This window comes from Neopsephotus bourkii, unplaced genomic scaffold (genome assembly GCF_033783945.1).
Source record: "Neopsephotus bourkii isolate Nb327-2 ecotype Australia unplaced genomic scaffold, CSIRO-AGI_Nbou_v1 NB_1139, whole genome shotgun sequence".
Taxonomy (NCBI): Eukaryota; Metazoa; Chordata; class Aves; order Psittaciformes; family Psittacidae; genus Neopsephotus; species Neopsephotus bourkii.
The window spans coordinates 2,553,591-2,576,454 of NW_026901625.1; the positions used below are offsets into that span (position 1 = coordinate 2,553,591).

At 53.0% G+C, this 22,864-nt stretch overlaps 1 protein-coding gene and 1 long non-coding RNA gene across 2 annotated transcripts in view; one reads left to right on the top strand and one right to left on the bottom strand.

Moving 5' to 3' along the window:
* Positions 1-22,864, top strand: part of OARD1 (O-acyl-ADP-ribose deacylase 1) — a 116,355-nt gene that overhangs the window by 19,053 nt on the left and 74,438 nt on the right. The gene's annotated exons all lie outside the window — the stretch shown is intronic.
* LOC133217457 (uncharacterized) lies at positions 6,884-21,188 on the bottom strand. Its single transcript, XR_009726875.1, has 2 exons — positions 20,500-21,188; positions 6,884-7,412 (listed from the first exon to the last, which is right to left on the bottom strand). It is a non-coding gene; the product is annotated as an uncharacterized LOC133217457 (long non-coding RNA).

Below are 22,864 nucleotides of genomic sequence, written 5' to 3' on the forward strand. Positions count from 1 at the left end.
CCAGATCCCCCCGTTCCCGTCCATGCAGGGTCTGTCAGATCAGAGCAAAAAGAAGCCCTAAGCTCTCCTGCGCTAGGAAGGGAATCGCTTCCCCCCGGCTCATGCAGGGCTCCGGGTGGGAGAGGCACCTCCGGAGCCGCCTGCGCTGCACGGTTGGTATTTACCGAGGCAGCGCGGGGCTGCTGGGGCGAGCGCTGAGCAAACAGGCTCCGGGAGCATCCCCCGCCCCGGAGAGCCCAGGGGCTGCTGGAACAAAGGAAACCTCGGCAGAGGGGGAAACGGGACAAAGAGCCTGTTCCCAAGGCCACCTGTGGCAGGGACGGAGCTGGGGGGGACACTCCGGGATGAGTCACAGGCGCTTCCCCATGGGCTCGGGTCGCATTCCCGGGCAGGAACGGGAGCGAGGTGTGGAGATGCTGGCTGAGCAGAAGACACGTGTAGGGCTGGAAGTGGGGAGCCAGTTTCTCCATGTGCCCCCCTCCACTAAGCTGTGCACACACCATTCCCTCCCTTATGGAACATCTGGAGGGATGGGGGAGCGCCCCATGGCCTCATCCCAAAGAGTCCCTGGAGAGCCAGAGCACGGCGCATCTCTTCATTTCACCCCACACACACATTGAGGGGGGGGGGGGCCCCCCCCCAGTTTACTGCTTTCTGCTAAGTAAAGTACGAAGGAAGCCTCTGGCTCTAGGGCTGTGTTCACCAAACCCTTTGACCCAAGGGGACATCTTGCAGCCAGACCAACTCCTCCAAACCCCAGGAGCATCTCCACTCCCCCGGCTCCGAAGCCGGCCCCAGTCACTGGCTCTACCTCCGCGTCTGCCGCTGCTTCAGCGCAGCCTCTTGAAGGTTGTTGTCTCATGCAGTTTTCTTTTTTCATATTTAATATTAATAGTAATGACTGTGGCAGTAAGATAATAAGCTTCAGTCAGATTAGAAGGGGGTCGGCTCTTATCTGTGGCTGTTGAAGACGCATGTCTTTCACCTGCTCCTTTAATATCCCCCATCTTTCATTCCCACTGCCGCGCCCCCTCCCACTGTCCTAGAACAAAAGGGGTATTATTGTCCGGGGGCTTTTCAGGCTGGAGCCAGGAAGACCTCCTCCTCCCCCCCGCGTTCCCCAATGGGCCGCAGTTTGAAATGAGCCTTTTTCCTTCCCCGGCAGGAGATTAGCTCGGTTTGACAAGGCGGTGAACTTTAGGCAGGGTGAAATAGGGTCTCCTTGGGGAGTGGAGGCAGCTCAGCCCTGACTAATTCTGACAAAGAGAGGCACCAAAAAAAAAAAAAAAAAAAGAAAAAAATCCCTGGAAAAGAGAAAAAAAAAGGGGGGAAAAATTAAAATAAGAAAAACAAGGGAGCTGGGGAGGAGGCAGGAGGGGAGCTGGGAAGGAGGGAGCACGGAGGCCACAGGGAGGAAGGAGGGATAAGAGGCCAGAGGCCACGTTCCGGAGCGGGGCTGGGCTGGAGCTCTGGGGTTTGCTTCCTTGGGTCTGGCCTTGGAGGAGGGAATTGCCAGGATCCACAGGGTCATCTTCTCCCAAAGCCCCTTTCTTTGTGTTTGGGAAAGTTCTTTTGAACCCCTTTAGAACTCACCCTGCGGAAGTGGTACCCGAGGTTCCCAGCTTTGTTCTGCAGTGCAAACCCAAGCGTGGGGCTGCTGTGCCAGGCTTGGAACAAAAAAAACCCAATTCCCCCAAGTGGAAATCAGGATTTGAATGGAAAGAAACCAAACTGGTTTCATTTCTAAATGCTGTTGGTGCTTCAGAGGCCTGAGTTTGTGCTGAGACTTGTGATGGGGCAGAGAAGGTGTGGATAGAGAAGTGATGGAGGTGAGGGATTGAAGGAGAGGGATTGGCAGAGGAAGAAGCAGACGCTTTCCGATCACAGTGCCTAGTCCAGGGGTGTTCTTCCACCACAAAAAGGCTTTAAGGTAATGCACAAAAGGGTCACGATAACTGCAAGAAGGGAATGTAACCCACAGGGGTTGGTTGCTTGGGGCAGAGAAGAGGGAAGCTTCTTCTGTGGCCTTGTGCTGGGACAGCAGCAGTGCCCTGTGCAGCTGGTGCTGTGTTAATATGGATGGAGAATCAAGTTGGGAATATCCTGGAGTGTTTTCCCAGGCCAGGGGTTGTGGGGAAGGCACCACAGTGGTCTGCAGCTGAGAAACTTTCCTGTTTAATCAGGCTTTTAAGGTGCAGATATTGGCAGTTGAGAAGTTCTGCATCAGCCATCCCCACTCTGCACGGACAAACACACAGGTATTACATAGACATCTATAGGAACACTCATGTCCAATGTGCACCTCCTCTAACTAGGAAAAGCAAGGTATGACATGAGGTCTGAAACCCTGAAATCCCCATCAAAGAGGAAAAGAGAAGAGGAATATTACATAGACATCTATATGAACACTCATGTCCAATGTGCACCTCCTCTAACTAGGAAAAGCAGGGTATGGCACGAGGTCTGCAACCCTGAAATCCCCATCAAAGAGGAAAAGAGAAGGAAGAGGCACAAGCCTGCACATGGGAAAGGTCTGACCCAGCAGCAGAGACCACGATGGATCTGGGGCTCTGCATTAACTTGTCTCCCCAAATCCCTCCTGAGCCCCACAGAAAAGGGATGCTTGCACCAGCTTGTCCCTGAACCCACCAGTGAACCGACACTCAGGATGTTCCTACCTGAGCTGGGATTCAGGACCCAGAGAGCAAACCAGGGCATCAATTCCATCCTCGGGCAGTGCAGCCCCGCAGGATCACCCCTTGGCCCTTCCCTTGGCTCCTGGAGCCGCAGCCCCTGTCCTGCAGGACACGCCACGTGGTGCAGGACATTTCCTGCCAGTGGCTCGGCAAACCCCCGAAATCTCCCTGTCCTGCCAGGAGATTCCTCCCTAATACCCATTAAGCCGCTTGCAAATCCCTGGCTGAACATGGCTGCACAAGTTTAATAAAGCAAAAGACAGATGCCATCAATCATGTGGGCCCGCCACACATCTGGGGGAAATCCAGGGCCATTACTCTCCTTTCTTCTCCACACCTTCATGTCCCAGCAGTTGATATCCCACAGGACAACACTGCTGCCCTCCCAGGCATGCTGCCCCTCTCTGCTCCATCAATCCGGGGCCCATTCCCTGCTTCTGCTCCTGAGGCCCAAGGGCTAAAAGGGGCTTTACTCGCTGCCTGAGCTGTTTTCCTCTGGGCTGTGGGATTCCATCTTGCAGTCAAACATTTTGCTCTTTGAAATGAGCAGGGATGTCCCCACAAACAGCTGAGCATGAAGAAAGGACCTCATCCCTTGTGTTGGTTATGTAGGGAGAGAAGGACAGCAGGGAAGAGGCAGAGGATGAGGGCAGAGGCAGATCCTCACACCTTGCGTTGCACACTCTTATATTGGACATTGCCTCCTGCTTGGAAGCGGCGGGTGAGGGAGGATGAACCCTTCAGCAGGGCTCAACACGTACATTTTTGGTTTGGATTCAGATGATGGCACCTTCGCTCCCCATCTGGAACAAATCCACACCTTTACTCAACTGCTTCCATCAGGTGGGAGACAGCATTTACTGAGCAGATGTTCCCTTTAGAGGAGTCAGGACCTCACTGGTGTGTTTGAGCAACGCACACCCCCAGTACGCACTTCAAACACGGCTTTCCTTTAGCCCAGCAATACTCTGCTCTGCCTCAGACACAGAATCCCTAAGAGGAGCTCCTTCTCCTTGTTATTCCTTTTACAAACCCCTGCCTTTCTAAAACCTTTATCTAAGAACACGGGTTGCAGCTGATAACTCATCCTGGTGCAAAGGAGCTCACCTGCACATCCATCCTCCAGCAGACTCTGGCTTCTTCTTGCATTCGCAGCCCTGACAGCAAGGTGAGAAAAGTGTCACTGGCAGGTGAATTGATTCACTGATCCATTGATCTGCCCCAGCTTCCTTTCCAGTCCATCAGAGATAACACCTGAGGGTGACAAGGCCGTCTGTGTGTGGTTTTGGTGGGTGCTTGGGTGGGATTTTGGTGGGAGGCTCCATCCCAGCGGTGAAGACTGGTGAGGAGCCAGCGGTCACTTCGTTTGGGACAAATACTCTCAGCTGTGCTTATTTCTCCAGGTTCAGGTGGTGTCACCAGGAGGACACGGCCTCCTCAAGGTCCTTCCTGTCTCCAGGTGTGGCTGCTAGCACAGCTTGGGCACGGAAAAGCTGCCTGGGATAGGGAATGTGAATGTAAAGATCTTCATTAGCCTAAAATCAAACCAAGCCACATGGTCAGACAAGACACAACGTCCAAAGAGCCTCAAGGCCACGCCGAGGATGGCAATTAGCTCTACAGGACAATGGGCATTTCCCACTCCTGCTTCAAACCTGCTGGAAAGCAAGGATTCCACCTCTCCTCCTGCTACATCCCTGGGCTATGAGGGGAAATCCCTGTCTATTTGCTTGGTGTTGAGACCAGGAAAATAGCCCAGCAGGAGCCACTGCTTAACTGAAGCTCTCTGTTAAATAAAGTGGTCTTTAAGGGTTTAGTGAGGCTCTTTCCCCAGGTCCCCAGGGCTGTCAGCCCTCCCCTGGGTACCACAGCATTGCCCTGGCTGGAAGCTCTGAGTGATGCACAGTAGATGTGGCACAAAGTTCTGCCCAGGACTGAACACTGATGTGCCAAAGCCTCAATATGTGTCTATTTAAACCCAACCCCACTGCAGAGAGCTGCGGGGATTTGATGATCTGATCTTTTTATGCACACCTGTGCTTATGAACAGGATTTATTATTGACTAACACAGTGTCATGGGGCTGGAGTAATGCGCTGGGTTTACTTTGATTTTGTCTCCATCAGCTTCAGAGGGAGCTGAACATGTTAGAGCTGCACAGTTCACTGTCCACAGCTGAGGTGTCAGGGTCCTGGGGTCCCCTTCCCAGCTCATGGAGGGTGGATTAGTGTATGGTTATAGGGCATGCAAAAGCCAAACCCTTCCCTCCACTCCATGAATGGCTTTGGATGGGATCTGGGACAAGTTGGCCAGTTTGGACGGGGCTTGGAGCAACCTGATCTGGTGGAAGGTGTCCCTCCCCATGGCAGGGGGTTGGAACTGGCTGAGCTTTAAGGTCCCTTCCAACCCAACCCAATCTGTGATCTATGATGTGCTCACAGCTTGTCCTCCCTCATCTTCCTTATGGTGACCCTTCCACCCCAAGGCCCCATCTCACCCCTTCGGCTCACACCACAGGACCAAGTACCAGAGGATGCATCAAAGGAAAGCCCCAGGGAACCCGTTCCATCTGCGGTGCTGCTCCCATTGGCGCAGGGAGGGAAGCGCCTGGGCTGGAGCCTGCGAAGGGCTGGGTTGATTCCGGCAGGAGCCGCGTGGTCCGGCCGGGCTCCGGCGCGGGACGCCCGCCAAGGCACACATGTGGGATAGATTAGCCACAGTGGCTTAGAGGGGCTTCTCTCGCTGCCACTCACCTATCGGCCGTGTGGCAGAGGGATGGCAGAAAGGTTTTCACAGCTGGAATAAATTGCAGGGAGGAGGAGGAGGAGGGGTTTGGGAGAGACAAAAAACAACATTGAAGTCAAGATGGAAGAAAGACAGTATTAGCGGAGGTAATGGAGAAAATATGTGTGTGTGCGAGAGGGAGGGTATTTTATTTACAGTCTGTTTGTTTGGTGTTGCCCACACACGGTGAAAGCTGGGCAATGGCTGGACTCCAAAACCCCAGCAGGCGCTTTGGCTTGGAGAGGGATGGAGGAACAGGGGGAAAGGAGGGAAGTACAGAAAGAAGGAGAAAGCGATGGGATTAGGAAAGGAGACAATCGAGTGGCACTTGTTTGGGCAGTGAAGGCATTTAGTGGATGCCTGCTCCCAGCAGGACCTCCCCAGCTGCCCTGGGACAAGGGGAGGGACAGGAGGAGGTGAGCAGTGGCTTTGCCACCCAGGAGCCCTGGCAGCCCTCGCTGACCACTGTGTGCAGCCCTGGGGGGAAAGAACGTGGAACTCCCCAGTGAAAGGTTTTATTCTTCACCCTCTCCCCCCTGCCCCATCTCATGAAATACTGGAATTAATATAATAACACACCTTAATAATATTATCCCTTGTTGAGTCCATAAAAGCCCCCCCTTGCATCACGGCATTTGAGAGACTATTAAGTTTTAAGGCCATAGTGAAGGAGAGAAGTCATTTCCATCTCTCTCTTATAGGCACTGGGGTTTATGGGCACTCGGGAGCTGGGATGGACAAGCTCCATGTACCAACACATGGAGGGCAGGGCCTGGGGTAGTGGTGACAGGTTCACAAGAGGCACCCACAGAAAGGGTCAATACTGGGTGAGCATCTGAGGGTTCTCTTTGTGATTTCCGTGTGCTGTTAGAATTCCAGGGCTTCTGCCCAAAGAGAAGTGTGGGTTTGCAGCACAAACCTGGGCGCAGAGGAGAACCTCCACTGCAAGGCAAAGCAGACTGAAAGCAAAGGGAGAGGTGCAAAGTGGTACCAGCCCCTCCGTGAGCGAAAGCCTGAGGAGAACCAAAGAGAATGATGGAAGGAAAAGGGAATGTAAAAATGTCCTCCCTTCGCAGCAGTATCACACTGATTTGAAGCCACTGCTTAGAACACAGAAGTGTTTCCTCCAGCTTTCTGCCCTGCTGAAGGCAGCAGAGCTGCTGGTGATATCCCCAAGGTAAGGAGCTCCCATTTACTTGGGCACCGAGGTCAGCATCAGCACTGGGATCTCGGGGTTCCAGTTTCCTCACCTCTGTTTGCTCATGAGAAATGGGTGTTTTTCCCTAAAGTTAATTCCACAAAGATCAGTGTTACAGAAACCCTCCACTGACCCCAAACCAAACAGCCTTCTGCTGGCAGCGTTGGGAGCGTGACCACTGCAGGCTCCAGAAAGCAGGAGGCCAATTAAAACCCACCCCTTTCACATTTATTATTATGTAAAATCTCCTGCTCTTTAGGGCAATCTCATGATTATGAAGGGGTCAGGGGAACTGATTTATGATTAGAGAGCTCTTGGCATTGGCAATATTGTATACGTTTTAATTTTGAACCTTAATAATCCATCCAATATGCAGCACTTGATCATGACACTCATTTCTCACGTATCACTTTCCAAGATTCCACACATCCACCTTCACCTCCGCTCTCACACACACATCCCCCTGTGCTGAGTCTCTGCCCAAAGTCAAACACAGCCCAACTTTGCCCTTTCAAATCAACCCTTCAAGAAAGCCCAGCAGGACACGGTGCTGGTGCCGGTGCTGGTACTGGTGCCGATGTCCATGCCCATGCTTTGCAGCATCTCATTCCCCTTCACAGACCAAAAGACCTCCTGCAGCAGCACAAAGCAGCTGGTGCTCTCACCAAGTGCATGTCTCTCCATAGATAGAGGGAAAACCAGGCATTTCCCTGGGTACTTTTGTGAAGTTTTCTCCTGAAAGGAAAAGAAGAAATCCCAACCTTGTTTCTGAAACCTTGTGTTTGTAAAGATGCGCTGCTGTTGCTCATTGCTGTTGATCACGGGGTGATCAGAAGCATCAAAGACCAGGTATTGCCAAGCCACGGTGTCCTGACATGAATCCTATTGTGACCTGTGTCCATAGGGGTGGAAGAAGGGGAAATTTGGGCTGGTGGATTAATACAGGGCTGAGGCATGGACCCGCTGCCATGGGAACCTCGAGCGGGGAGGATGCACGAGGTGGTTCCTGCACCCGGATGAGGTCTGCCCCGCTCCAGTGTGACAGGATTCCCTGTGACCGATCCCCTGGCCGGGTGCCCCCCTCTCCTCCTCCGAATCTCCCCTCTCCTTCTCCCCTCGAGGTGTTTATTTAATTGTTTTCCCTACTCCTCGGTGCCAGCGCTTCCCTGCCATTAAACCCTGCCACCCGCCTTCTGACTGCGTAATTTAAAGCTATAGTTAAATTATGACTTCTCTGAACCTGTTGTGGCACTGACGCATAACCCTAATTAAATGATCGCATCCATTCTAAAGCCAGTCTTTTCTCCCCTCAAACGTTAATTACAACATAAGAGGCTTTAATGGCTCGCCTCACCTCCAGCTCCTCGAAAGAAAGGTCATGCGATTAATTTTCGTCATTAATCTTTTCCCAATGTGGACATTGTGCTGTCACTGGAGCCTATTAAACCCCCTTTGTCCCCCTCCCCTTCTTCTCCCTTCTCCCCTTCTCCATTCCTCCCCCCACCCCGAAGTGAATGAGAGAGCAAGAATACTGAAGCTCCACTTTGGTTCTGGTGCTTTCCTGGGGCGAGCGGCGCTTGGGACAGTGGTGATGGACATCTCCTGCATCCCAGCATCACCCCGAGAGCGGGATGAGGGAGGGGATGCTGCACACAGGGCACAGTTTGGGGATGATGGGGCTCCCCTTGAGAGCTGCACAGAGCCATGGACACCTCCTTGGTGGTGGCGGCTGCAGAGCTTTGTGGGGGAAACTGCTGTACGGGCCTGTGGGTAGCAAAAGATGGAGGGTTTGAGCCTCAGGGGCACGGGGAGGGATGCAGTGAGGCTGCTGTGCCCCATCCAGGTGGGCAAGAGGCCAAGAGCAGAGCCCAGCACTGGGAAGAACCTCCCGGGCTCAAGGTTCAGGCCCCTTTCCAAAGGAAATGAGCATTTTCCTCACCTCCACAAACCCAGCTCCAGTGGCTCCATCCCCTGCCCCTCGGAGCAGGTCTGTGTGCAGGCTGCAGCAGGCGCGTGCTCCCGGGGAGCTGTGCTGGGAGCCGAGCACACGTTTGGCTAATTTGCAGTATTGTTTCAGCTGAAACGAGGGCCTGGATAATTCCCTTTGCTGCCGGTGACGCAATCGGGGAGCCAGTTACTGCACGGTGGGGGCCGGCACCGTTCCAAACGGCGCCTTCAGGCAGGAATCCACCTGGGATCAGCCACAGCTGAGTCCAACCCCACTGTGTCCCCGCACTCACGGCGTGCCCCAGTTTGGAGGGGCTGAGAGGGCTCCTGAAGGGTATGACCCACTTCCCAGCCCTCCCTCCAGCTCGCTGACATCCTTTCTTCCCATTCCCATGGGTGAGGACTCATGGGGGAAAATCCTGGAGTATTTTAATAAAGAGGAGACAGATGGTAGTCACCTCGCTGGGTAAATATGTTAGTGGGAAGCGGTCCAATACTGCGGTGATGAAAATAGAATGGAAGAGAGAGGAGATGATCCTAGTTTGACCAGGATCCTTCCCTCAACACCCCATTAACTGGTTCCTTTGCACCCTTCAGGGTCTCTCTGGATTTAGGCATCTACTGGTTCACATGCAGGGTTCAGATTCCCCCTGGCTTTGCTCGTGGCTGATCCCTGTCTCTTGCTCCAAGCCTGGGGGGAGCAGGGCAAGGCAAGCCGAGCGTGCTGCCAGTTGGTGGTAGCAAGGGCAGGGCAAACAGCTCGGGATGGGGCTGGCAAAATTCATCCATATCTGGGAGTCTGACCTCGGGTCCTTGCAAGCGCTGAGGCTGGGTGCCTGCTGCAGCCACACAACTAGAAATGTCTGCTCTGTGTGAGCCCTCTGGGCTGCTTCCCATAGGAATTTGGGATGGCAAAATTCCTGTAAATGGGTGGTGAACACACTGGAATGAGCAGACACAGCAATGTTCTTCCCTGGGATGAGACCCCTGTCCTGTGAAGCCCTTGGTGGGATGGTGCGATCCGAGCAAGGGTACCTTGGATGCACGGCCTTGGGCTTTGCTATCTCTGCAAGACCGGGATGGACAATGGAGTTAGAGGGAAAGAGGGGATGGCAAGTGAGAGAGCAGCAGCCCAAACTGGGGTGAATGACTCCAGTTCTGCTGAGGTCAATAGACCCAGACCCTTCCCACCCTAAATGATGTTAAATCACTTGAGAAGAGAACAGCAGCCAAAACGTCACCTCTGCACAAGCCTGACACACTCTGAGAATAATTAATACATTTCTGATTGCGACTTTATTGTTCGAGAGCCGATGGATAAAGCCTTCCACAGACTCCCGTGTGTCCATGCACCAGTTCAGTATCAGATCAGCTGCAGAAAGGAACTGTGGCCTCCATATACAGAGGTGAAAAGGGGATTTTGAGCCAGGGCTGGTTTTTGGTTGCAGATTCTCCCTGTGCATTTCTCTCACATGAAGGGCAGGGAGGGGAAGTTGTGTCAGTGAGCACAGGCCCTCCTTCAGGACATGCTGCAGTCACAGACGTGGCCAGTTAGTTGGTGATCTGTTCCTCATGGCTGGACAACAGCAGACCAAAGGAAGGTGACCACAGCAGGGTACTGTTCCCCTGTGGAAGTGCTGCCATGGCTGGGGCTCTCAGAACCGGTGGCAGAGGCAGGAATTGGCTCCCCCCATTCTTTGCATTGCAAAATGTCAGCCTGGAGACTCGTGTCCCGGTTTCTGCAGAGGCAGGTTTGTCACTGTAAAATCCACATCAGGATTTCTGACACCCCGGGTGCTGAGGCACTCTGCTCCTTGCAGCTTAGATGATCATAATGGTTCTTCCCAGATTTTAAAGCCAGTGAGTAGGAAAATGCAGCCCTAAGGTGGGCTCTGGTGTCCAGCCCTGCAGAGGCAGCGGTGCATAACCCAGCCAGGTCAGAGTCTCTCTGGACATCAAGGAACAACGATATATTTGGTATTATCCCTACACATTAACCACAGTTTGGGGATGAAGGCACACAGCAGGGCGATCCCATCTTCATGTTTCCTACCCAAACAAGCCCTGAACCCAAGCACAGCCATGAACCCCGGGATGAAAGCTGCGGAGACAAGACCCCGCTGGGCCCCTTCCAAGGCTCCACCACCAAACCAGTACTGCAGTGGGGCCATGGGCAGAGCCCCTCAGCCCCCAGCACCCGGCAGCAGCCGCCCCGGCTCGGACACCCTGGCTTTTTTTCACTCTTTGTCCCAAGGACATTGGGGACATCACGTCCGCAGCGCTCTGTGTAGCAGGATAATAATAATTAATAACCATTAGCAACAATAAGGATAATTCCGCGCCAGGCCGGGCCGCCTGTGCAGAGGAGACACTTTTTTTTTTCTCCTACTTTAATGAAAACAATGATTTGACTTTGAAGAAAGTGACTTTTTTTTTTTAAGTGGAAGCCGAGCCCCTGCCCCCCCCTTTTCTTTGCCCCCTCCCTCCTTTTTTTTTTTCTTAACTCTCCTTTTTTCTTTTTCTTTTAATACTCTGCGTTCTATCATGCAAATCCCCTTTCAAATTATGAGAGTATTAGAGCCATCAGCGGTAATGTCACCGCCACAAAATGAGAGCAGGGACTTAAGCACCTAACGAACAATGAAATGTGCGAGCCCTGGGACAGGACAATTAAGAACTGGGCTTAGCCAGCCAGGGAAATTTATTGCTATCAAATCCATATTTCTATTTTCCCCCTGAACAGTAACCTATTTGAATATGATTAAAGGGTTTCATTAGAGCTGAGAGAAAGGCCCGTGTCCCGCCGTTCCCTGTGAGCTCACAAACACGCGCTCTGCAGACCGCGCTTTGGGGAGGAGGAGGAGGAGGACAGGGAAGGAGGGGAGGAAGGAGGGAGACGTGCGAGGGATGGATGTCCGGGGTCACCGGCTCTGGAGAGGGATGAGGGTGTTTGCTGGGAGCTGGACCACTGGCATGGGCCTTGCCAAGAGCCAAGGTGCCCACAGATGGCTCTGGCTGTGCTGGAAAGCTCTGGAGAGGGAAGCCAGAGAGAAGCCATGGGGCAGGCACGAGCCGGGGCCTGGCATCTTATCCTCTGCTATGCTATTTATTTACTCACTATTCCCACACTGCAGTCTATTTATCACAAGAGCCAAGTCCCAGATCTCTTTTCAGCTGAACAGTATTTCCTGGCATTTGCAAGCTGCTGCAGAGACCCTGTCACTGGAGCAAACGCAGATCCAGGATGGCAGAAAGGAGAGGAAGGGAGCACAGGGGCAGGTTTGTCCAGCTTAGCAAATCTGGGAAAGATCTGAAAGAAAGAAAGAGAATAGGAGCATCCCCTCATGAACCACATTGAATCATCCAATACCTGTGCTCTTTGCCATTGATATTTTCATAGAATCACAGATCCCAGACTGGTTTGGGTTGGAAAGGACCTGAAACCTCATCCAGTTCCAACTCCTGCCACGGGCAGGGACCCCTTCCACTGGAGCAGCTTGCTCCAAGCCCCTGTGTCCAACCTGGCCTTGAGCACTGCCAAGGATGGGGCAGCCACAAAACTATTTTGCTTGTAATTAGTCCAGCGAGCACCACCACAAGGGTGGGTGATACTGTTCTGCTGTGATTTCTGGAAGGGTTTGGCTGTACAAGTGCATTTCCACCTTTCCAGGACAGTTTATCCCCAAGTCACTGCTCTGCCAAGGCACCTGCGGTCCCTGGCTGCCTCCTTCCCCAGTGCCTGCAGTACTGTCAGTTTAACACAGGTATTGTAACTCCAGACTTTCGAGTGATCTGAATTGCCAGCATCACTTTCCATCTGTTTCTATCACGTGCTGTTAAAAGAACAGAGAGGATTCGCACTCAGATTTTCATTTCTCTGTCTCTTTTTTGAGTGAATATGGATCCATTTCTCCCCCCCATGTGCGCATCACAGTGGGTGTTGGAGGCAGGGCTGGCACGGAGAGGGTGACCCCATTCCCTTGCTCTGGCTGTCCCGGGGAGCCCCGATGGAAGCGTGGGGTTGGGGGTGACAAACAGGACATGTTCCCTGTGCCTGCAGCCCATGTGGCCCTGGGGAGCACAGTCCTGCCCTTGCTAAGGTGCAATTGTACTGCTGCCTGGGCTCCTTTCCTCTGAACTGGTGCTCGAGGTGCTGCTACGATGGAAACTGCAGGAAGATGCTGCTGATGCCTGGAGCAAGAGATGGCTGTGTGTGCCCTCATGGGACATGACAGACACTCGGACAGATCCACGCTTGCAGCTTCCTTCATGGAGGCTCCCACATTGCCGTTGGGACTGTTGTGAATAATCACTGATTTGGGAAAACATCAATATTCAGGGCAGTGTTTAAGCATGTAGGTAAGTCCTATAAGAGCCAATGGGACTTTCAGACTTGCTCAAGTTCAGTGTTTGAATGGATGCCAATGACAAGAATTAGTTCATCTCCTGGCAATTACAGAACCAGGGGGTTAAGGGCACAGAGCAACCTGCTGTTCCCAGGGTGTGACCTCCTGTGTTGCACAGCCCAGAGGATGCAGCAGGACAGGATTCCCAACACAGGGCCCAACACGAAGCACGTGTCGATGGTGCAGCCCCTCACCTCCCTTTCCCTTGCTGGGAGCTCGCTGCTCTGTGACCACAGCCATGCTGCAGGCTGTCCCAGCGGGTGCCACGCTGCAGGAGTGCTGCCCCATCCCAGAGCCACGGCGGTGGGGCCGGTGTGTGCGGCAGCGGCGTCCCTGCCATGCGCTGCCCACCCCCTCCCCGCGAGGCATCGCGGCTCCTAACGAAACGGAACTGCTGCCAGATGAAATATATTACTATTAAATACTTAATTCTTCTAGTGAGCGGAGAGCAGCCAGTATGAATACGATTATTAAAGAAAATTACTTTGGCTGATCAGATATTTCTGCATACTAATTTCTGACCCTTCTTTCCTCTCTGCTTGCTTCTCATCCCTTAGAGACCAGGACAGATAAAATTCCATCACAAATAGCTGATTACTGGGGCTTGCATTAAAATCAAATTTTTTTTCCTCTCGGCGCTAATGTCCTTGCCTAAAGTAGAGGCAGCAGCTGTCAGGGAGAAAAAGAGAAAGCCTCGAGATTGGTCTAGATGTGAGCATCCCTGAACTCTGAGGCTGCCGGTGGGGCCATCTGCATCCAAACGCTGTCTCTAAGCAGCCGGGATGGCCGGTGGTGAGCACGGGGCCAGCAGCAGGATGCCCACGGCTCACTGGTGCGATGCTGCAGTGCTGGTGGAAGGCTCAGTCCCAGCTGCCTGCTCCCCATAACCCCAGCCCTGCTCCTGTTCTTGCTCCTGCTCCTGCTGGGGGTGATTCCCAGGCTGCCTCAGCCATTCCATGGTCACTGGTGAAGCAGGTAGAGGCTCAAATGTGCTGATGGAAGCAGGTGTATGGAATGGAGCAGGCAATGGGATGAGCAAAACCTTGACATGCAGTGCAGGGTTCCAACCTATGCAGCTTCATCCCTGTTCCCTTTCAACAGGCAGATAGATGTAGGACCTATACAAATACTCTCTTTCCCCACTGAGGGCAACCAACTTCCTTCAAGTTTCTGCATCTCCCACCCGTCACCCAGGCCATGGTTAACCCATCACTGCACACGGATGCCACTAAAAATAATTCACTCCTGTCTCATCCCTTCCCCACCATCATCGCCGCCACCTCCCCCTGCTAATGTACCCAACCTGGAAGCCTCCAATTTACCTGCTTTTAAATAAAGACACTTATAAAGGTGTCACGGTGCTGAAGCCCTAATTACAGCCTGAGCATGTTAATTCCCGGCTCCGGCTCTGCAAGCGCTTGTCGCAATGGGGGATCCTGTCTGCCCTCTCCCTCTCCCCCTGCCTTGGTGCGAGTGGGAAGGGAGTGGGAGACGGGGGGAGTCAAAGCTCAACTTTGCAAGCTCAGAGCTTGCTGGGAAGAAGCCCCTTTGGGAAGTGAAGCCCAAAGTCTGGATTCAGTGCCAGGGAAGGGAAGAGGGAGAAGCCCTTTGCAAAGGGGACATGTGTCCTTCCCTGTCCCCTGTGCCCACGGCCCTGGCTCTGGGCACCATCTGGCCCGCTGAGCAGCCCGGGCTGTGTGTGCACAAGGACCAGGAGTGTTTGTTTTTCCTTGTTGACTCTCTCCGGGCAGAGAGGGGCTCCGGCGGGCGCTGTTTGCCCAGTGGTTGTGATTAAAAGCCTTCTCCATAGGAACAGGTGGCAGTGGGACCGTCCCCGGGAAGGACAGAGGGGCCCCCGCAGCCTGCACACGGCAGCCGTGCAGTGCACAGGGGGAAACAGACCTTGTGCATGGATGGCGCTGGGTGCAGCCAGGCCCAGGGTTAGAGCTCATGTCCGTGGCCTGAGTATTGCCAGGGGCAAAGGAAGGATCCGTGCCCAGGAGCAGGGAGCGCTGATCGGACACAGCCCTGCGCATCCCCCCTGTGCTGAGGGGATCCTCCCCTTCTGCCTCTTTTCCCCCTCTAATATCACACAACGAGCACAATGTCCTCAAAGGGACTGCCCCAAGTGAAGGGGTCAGTCCCAAAGCACAAGTCCCTGTTTCCTTCAGCCTGAAGGAAGGGGAAAGGCTGAGGGTGCTGCTCCCATTTCCAGGCACTGGCAGGTCTGGGTATCCGTGTGTTGGTTCAGTTTCTTTTTGCTGAATGCTCGTGCTCAGACTCTCCTGAGCATTCACTGGTGTGAAAAAGCATTGCCTTTTATCGCTGTTGTGGTAAGAGATATCAAGACCTGCATTTCCACACCTTCTGCCCCTAAACCACTTGATAATCTATCTATTATTTCCTCTGTCAGCTGCTATACATAGGAATGGGGTTGTAACACCGGACCAACACTTTTTGTTGGTGAGTAAGCAGCAAAGAGGGATGATAGAAGAACCACAGAGCGGCGTGCAGGAGACTGGGGAAGGAACTGGGATAGGAGACAAGAAAGCAGGTATCAGAGGAGAAGAAAATAGAGGAAGCGTGATTGCCTGTGGCAGCCCTGATGTCCGTTTGCCCTGCCTGGGTTGGGTCCCCCTGTAAAGGCAGGAAGCAGCAGTGGCAGATTCAGCCAGGCCTGAAGATGAAGGTTTGTGTTTGAGGTACCCCAGAGCCTCCTGACAACCTCAAGCTGTCTGAACTGGTCCTTTCACTGACTTTTCCCCTGTTGAGGCTCAAATGAGGCTCTAACCTGGACAGAAAGTTCCCAGAGGATGCAATGCTTTACATTCTCTGTGCTGTGAGGGAAAAGGGTGAATCCACCCACACTGCCCAGTTCTACCCATGCTGTGGAGGTTCCAGCCCATCACCTGCCTCCCTGCTCCGAGCAGGAGGCTTCACAGGGATGGGGTGGCCCCAACCCATCCCGATAACTCGTGGCAGCAACACTTGCACAAACCCTTAATTGTTTGGTTTAAAGAATGGTGTTTTGACCACAAGGGGATTCTGGCTGGAGCTCAAGAACTGATAATGATATTTTGCTGCCAAGACGTCTTCTTGGCTCTGCCTGCGTTAATGTTCACTTACAAGAAGCTCCAATTAACTGCATCAGCTCTCAGAGAGCGAGAGTGAGAGTGGGAGAGAGATGATGTCTCTGCAAAAGAAAGAGAGAGAAAGCAAGAAAGAAAGCAGGGGGTGGAGGGGGAAGAAAGAAGGAAAAGCAAAGCACAGCAAGCAACACAACCAGCCTCCAGGCAGCACTTGGTCCATGGCAGGAGATGACTTCCAAGACACTGGTCCATGGAGTGGTGGCCAGCATGGTGACACAGACGGCTTTTGGGCTGTCATGAGTAAGCAGAGCCTGAATGAAGAAGGTGCAGCAGAGCTGGGCGAGTGGTTGCAGCCCCTGGCCCCTACAGGGGCTCAGCCTGGGGCAGGGCTCTCCTGCTGCCATGGGGTTTGACCAAAGCCCTGAGGACCAGAGCCCCTTTGGGCTCTCCCAAAGGATTGCTCCGGCTCGTCCAGGGGCTTTGGAGAGCCGGCAAAGGGGATTTCTCTCTGGAGCCGAGGCTGTGCCCTGGATGGCTCCCGCTCGGCGCAAGGGTCAGATCCTGCCCCGCAGCTCACATTACACGGACCTGAAGACAGGAAGATTTAAGAGTGGAGATGCCACACAGTACAGTGTGTTGTTTGTCTGCCTTTGAAATAGGAGTTAGTGAGAGCCGGGGGGGAAGGAGGGGGGCACCGGCCTGTTCCCCTGACGTACAGCTCCTCTGGCATTGAGGGGAACTGCATTGACTCTCTTTGCTCTGTTGCTTCAGGTGCAGCTATGTTTTCTTACATGTTAATTTTTTCCTGTTTTATTATCCTGTCCCTCAGCCGCTACCAGAGCCCCTCCATGGGTGCAGGGAATGCTTCCTTCTGCCAGCAGCTGGGATGCATTTGGCCAGGGTGAGCCCTGCGGCCGCTGCTCTCTGGGGAGCAGGGATGGGTGGCTCCTGCTGCACCAGCCTTCAGATGGACCTGGGCAAAGCAGATCCCTTCCCAGAGGTGACTGGGGTTGGCTCTGACCATGCCATCACTCCCCTGGTCCCTTGGGTGCTCAGCATTGCCTTTGGACAACACCTCTCGCTATTCATTCAGTACACGGGGAGCAGAAGCAGATTAAAGTTGAGTGCTATGAATGTGCTCAGCAGGAAACCCCCAGCAATTTATTCCTTCCCTGCATGGCTCCCAGGAAGCCCTTTCCTGTCTCAGGGCTCCAGCATCCTATACCCAGCCATGCAGCATCCAGCTCCAGCACCAGTAGGGTCCCTGCTTCTGAAGAGCAGTGGGGGAAGAGGCAGACCCAGGTCTGGAGCCCACCGGAGCACGGATGGAGCTGGGATCTCTCCTTGCTGCCAGACACAGATCTTGGCAGGGGTAGGGATGGGATGTGAGACAATTCTTGCATTTACATTTGAATTTCAATAAAATTGTGTTATTTTGTGTTTTATTACAGGGCTGGTGCAATAAAAGCACCCATCAGCCCCAGGGTGCCTCTTTGCCTTAGAAGGTCTCTCCAGCAGTTTGGGCCACGCGGCCTCTGCTTCATCACCAAACCTGCTCTGCTCTCACCAAGGAGAGGTCTCCTTCATGTAAATAAACCCAATGTTTAAGGGCTGCTACAAGCCCTGAAATGCAAATTGAGCTCCTCTATTTAAATAAACCACAAGGCTGAACCTCCTGCAGGTAAGCACAGGGTGTTCCCGACTTCTTACAGCTCTGCACCCTCCCTGCAGCATGTCAAACCATGAGGCAGATCCAGCCCCAACCAGAGAAAAATCAGGATGCTTCTTTAAAGAATAAGGTTATTTATTCTGTGGGGTTTTTCTTTGTGTTCTCCCTTTCAGAATGGAAAACTTCTGGGTGCACTTTGTCAAGCTTTGCTCTTGATTGGAATGGAAGATGCTCTCCTTCCGAGTCAATAAAGAGACCCAGGACACAGTTTAGCATTTGGCCCTTTGCTCGTCTGCTGGATTAATTTCAACTAAATTATAGGTAAGGAATGATTGATTATTGTGATGATTAAGAATTTATCCTCATCTAATACCTTTCATCTGCCGAGGGTGCAGATATTACAGGAAGATGTACAGGGAAAAATCATGTGTTGATTCAACTCTCAAGCCATTGGGAAGGAGCACGGATCTCCCGATCCGGCTTCAGAGAGGGCACAGCCAGGGATGGAGGACAAAGCAGTTTTACAGGGGTTCAGGATCCAGGCAGCAAGGAGGCAGGTCCCACAGCCCCAGCCAAGCCTGTGAATCAGTTGTGGTGATGGAAGGTTGCTCATGCTCAGAGCTAACATGGAGATCCCTCCAACGCTGCCCTTGCACACCTGAGCACACACTGGCAATGGGACCAGTTATCTCACGGTCCTCACGGGAGGGAGCTGTCTTGTAGCCCCTGTTCTGGAAGGAGCTCATGCATGGACAGCCTGATGGGTCCTGGCCGTGCCTGCAACATTTCAATCCCTCCTCAGCATCTCTGCTGTCCACCTGGGCTCTGGCACGGTTTGCACCCCCTTGCCACTGGTGCCCATTCCTCCCCTTCCCAATGGTGATGGATTGATTTCCTCAGCAGAAAAGACACCAGTTCACAGTGGGGCTGACAGGGAAGATCCCTCCGGCAGGGCTGCAGCCCCCTCTGCCCGGGGCCTCGCCACCCCTTCCCTGGCCTCAGACAGTCCTCAAACAACAACTGTCTGCGCCCGCTAATCCCTCGCAGGTGACCTCAAGACAGCCGACGCCTCCCGCTAAACTCCAGCATTCCTCCGCACCGCATTAACCCCTTCAGCATCGCATCCGGCCCCCCCGGACCCCAACCCACCCGCTCCCCTTCCCGGGGGCTGCCTGGAGCATCCCCCTCCCAGAGCTCCCGGTCAGAGGTTAAAAGCCTAATGTATTATTATAAAGCCAAAGAGAAAAAGCCTCGCATTCTCCCCTATAAATCTTCCTAACAACCCAGGCACATGTGGGAGCCAGACGATGCCCCAGCCTCTCCCTCCTGTACCCACTCGCCGGGCTCCATCTCACGGCTGCAGTGGGTCTCCCTCCGTGTCCTCAGTGGGATGTCCCAGGATGGGCAATGGGAGCTGCAAGGCTGAGGGTGACAGTGATGGCTGGAGGGCTGAGTGGTTTTGAGGAAGCAGGGCAGCCACAGCCCAGGACTTAGTGGCACCAAGAGCTCTGCCCTGCCCCACAGCACCCCACACCCCCAGCTCTGCTCCCCACCACTCTGTGCTTTTAGGGGTTTTTTTCTCCTTAACTCAAGCAAGACCTCAGGAACCAAATGATTTCTTGTGTAAATAACTCGGCTTCAGCAGGTCCGTGCCGGTAACGCTGGACCACCGGCTGTTTGATCAATGGTGAGCATTTAATACCTGTGTGGAGATTTGCTCCAGCATGACAACAGCTGTGGGGAACAAAGACTCGGCTTTTCCCTTATTCTCCTTTTTTTTCTTTCCCAATATCTACATATATTTTTTCGGAGCGATGCCAAAGTTTCCAGAGATCAAAGTGAAACCAGTGTCCAGAGATGATCGAGGCAATAAAACAGAAGAAAGAAAGAGAAAAGGGGGAAGAAATGGGATGTGGAGGGAAGGCTGCACCAGGAGCTGCAGCAGAGGATGCTGCGGGTGCTGCACCAGCTGCACCAGCCGTGGCGCTTCCTAGGGAGCAAAGCAGAGTCCTGCTCTGTCCTGCTTCATGGACACCTTTCTAGGGTGGGGAGCAAAACTGACCCAAAAGGGAGCTCTGACACCTGGGGACCTCAGGAAGGATCCACAGAAGGAGCACATGGCCCACACCTAAGTAACGTCTCCATTGGTTTCAGTTAGGTGGGGTTTGGGGTTTTCCTTCCTTTATGGCAAGCCTGAAACTCCAACCAACCAGAGGCCTATAAATCACAGCCATTCCCAAGCTCACCCGAGCCAAGAGAAGCCATTGATTTGTTCTTATTTTTGAAGCAAAACAGCCCATGGGCCAACAGTTGCTGGAAAGGCAGGACAGACCCAGACCAGAGCAAACTGCTGTCTCCACCTTCAACACCCAAACTCCACATCCTAGAACCTGGCCCCTTGTCTGGTCCAGGTCATGGGTTTGGGTGTCTAAGGAAGCCAGAGGATCCCATGAAGGCCTGGGGATCAGATGGGTCTTTTATTCCGCTCCCTCACTTCCCTGCAGCTCTGGTTGGACTTCTCCATCCCTGCACCAAGATGCAATTTGCACCCATTGTCTTTGCCTTTGCAAGCCCTGTGGAAACAGCCTCTCCTGAGCGGAATGGAGATGAGAGGAGCGCTTCTTGTTATAGCTCTGCTCTCCCCTCCACCAGATCTGCCTTTAACTCCCGTGCCTTAGATGCCCAGAGCGGTGTGAAAGCAGCTTTCTCACCTGGACGTGCTGAGCAGGCTCTTCCCGAGAAGAAAGGCCCACAAAGAACCCCACCAGCAGGATTTGTCTGTGAACAAACTGTGAACTGCGACCGAGCGCCTTTCAACCTCCAAATCCACGTAAGCACCGCGCGGCGGCTGCAGATCGATGGCGCTGATCAAAACACCAGCATTCGTTTCAAGGGCTCACCAGATATCCCCCAGACACTGGTTATTTGGTAACTTATTCTGTAAACATGCAGGGGGGGCTCGCTCGATGTGCACAGAGTGTTTGCTCTCGGCTCTGCTTTCTTAAGGCTCTTTCTGAGCTTTGCCATTCAGCTCTTCTCTCCCAGCCCTTCGGCTTAGTCGAGCTCAGTCGCTTCAGCCGAGCACATCCTTGGGCTGGGGCAGAGGCTTGGTCCTGACTCCTCAACCTGGGTAGAAGCAGGACTTTAATCTTGACCATTAGGAAATCACAGCTTGGGTCTCCCCCGCCTGAGGCAGCACCTAAAAAGCATCCAGAAAAGCTGCTGTTTCTGGGTTTCACATTGCTCCAGTTCATATTTTTGAGCTTTATCTTAGCCACAAGAACAGGAAAATATTTTTTCTCTAAAGGAGGAAAGAGACAAGATTTTCACATAACCACACGATTCCTGAGGCTTTAAATGCCTCCAGGTTTTGGGAGACTCACAGTACAACTCCTAAGGATTGGTAAGATGTTGCACTGCTCAGTTTGGCTGGTCAGTGTGGGCCAGAGCTGCAAAGAGCTCACACAGAAAGCCCCACAAAGAGCTGGGGCTTTGGCATTGGCTTGTTTCTTGGAAAAGCCAAAATCCCTATTGCAACCACCCCTGTGAACAGCAGTGAGCTCTGGATCTGAGTAAAGCAATGCACCAAGGTGACACTGCTGAGCCAGTCACTTGACCACAGCCAGCAGCCGAATCAATGCCTGGTGCCAGCTTCCAGGGGCTCTGTGTGACTTTCCCTCCCATCCCCATGGCCCCCATGCCCGAGGGAGGACTGAAACCAAGGGCAAGAGGCTTATCGCCCTCTGAGCCGGGTGCTAGATCCATCGGTATCAGTGTCTTGCCTTAGCCAATCTTGAGAGATAAGTGAATCCCCCGCGCCGGCTGACAGGCGGGTAGACATTAATAATTATGTACTATTTAAGGCTGATTGAAAATGAAGAGGTGGAGGTGTTGGGACAGATGTGGCAGTGCCAGATGGATTGTGATTAGATTAGCACCGTTCCATTTGACGGGATCTGAACCATGCTTTAATCATTTATTGTGAAGGCTCAGCCCCGCGCCGGCACACGGGCGCGCATCGCCCTCCCTGTTGCTCCACTCTTGCACCACTGGTGAGTTTGGATCACCCTGCTCCAAGTTGTCTTTCCTTCAAACCCGTGGTGTTTACAGCTGGTATTTCAAGCCCCGATCCCTCCCCTCTGCCTCTCATCTCCTTGTTTGTACAAAGCCTCCTGCAATCGCCGAGCTGAGCCTGTTAGTCACTGCCCTCATATAAACAGCGTCGCTGAGCAGACAACCCCTCTGCCATGGGATGAGGCACATCAGTGAGCAGTGGGACCTGGACCAAAGAAGGGTCCCCCTTTGTTCCTGAAGCAGCATTGTCACCCCTTGGCTGCCTCTGCTCCTGGATGGATTCAGAGCACACTCATCCTGCATCATCCCAACAGCACCTGGCCTTCAGTGTGGATACTGCTGCTCTACAACAGGCCTATTTGCACCAAGCACATCCAAAAGTGCTTCACCAGAAGCCACTGGTTGTATTACAGAAGAGTGCAGCGGTCCAGGGAAAAGGAAAATAAAATGCCAGTATCCACTTGAGATCCCTGGAGAAATAAAAGAGGCAGAACAGGATTACCTGGGTAACTGGAAACTATCTCAAGACCCTCGCTGGCAGTGTCATGCAATTTCAATTATCATAAGTGGTCTGGATCTCAATGGATGGAAAAACTTATTATTGTTATTATTCCCTTCCAACGTGATAGGTTTTAGTTAAACACACATCCGTATCTATTAATCATGCAACATTTAAGATGGAGCCAAAGTAATTAGCCAAGATTTAGACTGCAGGGATCACCTTAAAACAAAACATAACACACTTGCTTCCCTGTAGTCCTTATTCAGCCATTTGCTGTCAGGCTTGGCTGTTCCCTGGATGTTAAACTTGGAGCACAGTGAGGACAGGAACCTTTCCCATCCCAACTGGTACAGGTTTCAGGGTGGATGGTGGTCTGAGGCTGCTGTGCTGGTTTACATGTGCAGGGATGCCACAGAGGTGGCATCTCAGTGGCAGTGAGAGGCTTCTGCCTTTCTGTGACATTTGTGAAGCACGTCCAGATGAAAGGCAGACTAACTGTA